At 50.7% G+C, this 3,603-nt stretch overlaps 1 pseudogene; it reads right to left on the reverse strand.

The window, feature by feature from the left end:
* Nucleotides 1–2,349: 2,349 nt before the first annotated feature.
* Nucleotides 2,350–3,350, reverse strand: LOC125516105 (uncharacterized; annotated as a pseudogene).
* Between the last annotated feature and the right edge of the window lie 253 nt (nucleotides 3,351–3,603).

The following is a 3,603-nucleotide window of genomic DNA, read 5'->3' on the forward strand; positions in this document are numbered from 1 at the left end:
GGATTTGTCACTCCGTGTAAACGGAGAGGTATCTCTGGGCCCACTCGGTAGGACATCATCATAATGTGCACAATGTGATCAAGGAGTTGATCACGGGATGATGTGTTACGGAACAAGTAAAGAGAATTGCCGGTAACGAGATTGAACAAGGTATCGGGATACCGATGATCGAATCTCGGGCAAGTATCGTACTGCTAGACAAAGGGAATTGTATACGGGATTGATTGAATCCTCGACATCGTGGTTCTTCCGATGAGATCATCGTGGAACATGTGGGAGCCAACATGGGTATCCAGATCCCGCTGTTGGTGATTGGCCGGAGAGTTATCTCGGCCATGTCTGCACGACTCCCAAACCCGTAGGGTCTACACACTTAAGGTTCGATGACGCTAGGGTTATAGGGAATAGATATACGTGGTTACCGAATGTTGTTCGGAGTCCTGGATGAGATCCCGGACGTCACGAGGAGTTCCGGAATGGTCCGGAGGTAAAGATTAATATATAGGAAGTATGGTTTTGGCCACCGGAAGTGTTCCGGGCATCACCGGTAGTGTACCGGGACCACCGGAGGGGTCCGGGGGTCCACCAGGTGGGGCCACCAGCCCCGGAGGCCTACATGGGCCAATAGTGGGAAGGGACCAGCCCCTAAGTGGGCTGGGGCGCCTCCCCACCAAGGCCCATGCGCCTAAGGGGAAGAGGGGGCAAACCCTAAGGGCAGATGGGCCTTAAGGCCCATGCCTGGTGCGCCTCCCTCTCCCCCTCCACTTGGCCGCCACCCTATATGGGATTGGGGCTGGCCGCCGCCCCTAGGGTGGAACCCTAGGTGGGGCGCACCCTCCCTCTCCCCTATATATACTTGAGGACTTGGGGCTGCCAACAGATGAGTTCCTCTCCTTCTTGGCGCAGCCCTACCCCTCTCCCTCCTCGTCTCTTGCGGTGCTTGGCGAAGCCCTGCTGGAGTACCACGCTCCTCCACCATCACCACGCCGTCGTGCTGCTGCTGGATGGAGTCTTCCCCAACCTCTCCTTCTCCCCTTGCTGGATCAAGGCGTAGGAGACGTCACCGGGCTGTACGTGTGTTGAACACGGAGGTGCCGTCCGTTCGGCACTAGGATCATCGGTGATTTGGATCATGACGAGTACGACTCCATCAACCCCGTTCACTTGAACGCTTCCGCTTAGCGATCTAGAAGGGTATGTAGATGCACTCTCCTTCCCCTCGTTGCTAGATTACTCCATAGATTGATCTTGGTGATGCGTAGAAAATTTTGAATTTCTGCTACGTTCCCCAATAGCATAGTGTCGGTCTATGGACTCTACTGTTGCCGAATTGTCGGTCTTTTATCTTTTTGTTTATCAGACTACTGCTGTTTGACTGTGTGCATCCTAATTATGTAGAGGCCCGGTGATACTCTTAATGCTTTGTATGACTTTGATGCTACATTTTGAGATAATAAAAGCGCCCATTATAAAAAAAATCAACATACCTCCAAAATGAAACTCTATAATCAACACTGGAGTTCAGCCATCCTCCGTCACTGAGCCTTCCCACTAAACTCGAATTACGGAACACACAGAAGCATATTAACAGTCTATTCATACGTAAGCGCTGAGGTGCTCAACTGATAAGCTGATCTACTACTCCCAGAGGTGAAGTCTTTGTGGAACAGGAAAGGTTATCTTTGCGCCGCGAACCGGAGCAGCATCACGCAAAGGCCTCATATGTTGTGCCTTCCTAGACGATCTTTGATTCTGGTGGCAGAATGGAACAAACAGCCCGACCAGCGTCCCAACGGAAGGAGAGCAGTCAGAGGCCTGCAGGCATGCCGGAAGATGTCTTGAGCAGAAGAACGACGCGCACAGGCCAGTTAGGATGCACCTTCTTCAACAATCTGAGTGGCTAACAACAGAACCACAGCCTGGCCCGCATCCCAACCAAACTGAGGCCTTGGAGGCCTGGCAGACCGATGGCTGGTGGTCAAGGCAGGGTGATCTCATTATAGGCCACCAGTAGGCAGTAGCCCAGTTAGCCATTGTTGTTGTTAGGGAGTACCAAACGATGTATTGTTAATTTCTCAAAAGAAATACAATGTACTGTTAACACTATTTTTTCTTTTTCTTTTTTTGAACAGGCCAACTTATTCAATTGCACCAATCACTTGTTTTTTAACAATAAAAAAAGGTTTCTCAAATACCTTTTGACTTGATATTAGATAAACATTTCCTCGTTTGGAAATAGTACATGCTTCAACTGAAGGGAAAGCAAGAGTACAGATTTCACAACTTCAGACTTGGACACCTGGTACAAGCTCCAATTGAAGGTTTTCTTCATGGTAAATCATTTTTCAATTAGGACCGGAAGTGAACTACAGCCCACGAAGCCAAACCCAACACCTCAGTTACCTCGTTCTTCTCCTCAGCGGTCCGTGGATATCTTGATGGACAAATCTTGTCCTTGACCTCAAGATCCAAGTCACCATAGTGCCCACACACCTTCCGTTCATGCAGAGATATCTCTGCCATATTAACCGCAGCTTCCGCGAGACACCTCATGTATCGCACAAAGTTGTCGTCGCCTCATCGGGCTGGAAGCCATAGATGGTGAGCTTAACCAGATTCTTGTGCTTGAAACCAGGGGCATATGGCTTCCACTTCAGATCTGCCTTGTCGCACAAACCATTTTCCTTCTGGAACTCTGCGCCTGTGAACATGATGCAACAATGATCCCATATGTGATGCACAACTCTTTAAGGGAGGGTACAGCTTCAAGAATAAACATTGTCCAAGCTAAATCACATCCTTCGGGAACATGATCCAAATTCACATGTCGTAGTTTGCTGAGCATAGGGATGAGCAGTTCCGGGCTTTCTGGGATAACCTAGATATTTTTCACTTCTAAAATCTAGATGGAGATCGCTTATGGAAGGAACATTAACAAGGAACTGACTTAACTCAAGGGTCTTTTGCAAACGGGAGCCAATTTTAATAAGGCTCAACTTTGAAAGTTGTGGCACAAAACCAAAATACATGGGATCTTCATAAGAGAACAATTTATTATAGGTCACCTGTTGGAGTTTTGGCAGACATGTCAGCTCAACTCTCTCAAATTTCCCATTGTCAACCTCGAGTTCAATAAGTCGAGCATGCTCTACTTGCAGCATGGAATGGATCCCTAAGTCGCAATGGGTTAAGCACAAAGACTCCAAGAGCTTGCAAGTGCTCAGGAGCAGATGGCCTCGATGTGGTGGTTGACCGCGGGCCGCGGCACTACGGCCCGAAAAGGTGACGCAGCGGCAGCGCGTGATGTGGTGCAACCACGGGAACAACCTCAGGGTGACGGCGGGGACCATGTGCCGCGACGCTACGGCCCGAAGGGGCGACGCAGTGGTGGCGCGAATCGGTGCAGCCACAGGGAGAACCACTGGGCGGCGGCGCTGCGGCCCGATGGGGCGACACATCGGCAGCCCGTTGCTCCATCAGTGGAGGGGCGCGCTGAACTCGGGGACAGGGCGGTGACAGCCGACGTAGGTCAACGAGCGGGCTGACGCGCGAACGACGGTCGTGAGGGGCCGTGTCGGAGTAAATAGCCATGGGTAGCCTAGC

Source organism: Triticum urartu, chromosome 7A, assembly GCF_056163025.1.
Source record: "Triticum urartu cultivar PI428250 chromosome 7A, HENAU_Tu73, whole genome shotgun sequence".
Classification (NCBI taxonomy): Eukaryota; Viridiplantae; Streptophyta; class Magnoliopsida; order Poales; family Poaceae; genus Triticum; species Triticum urartu.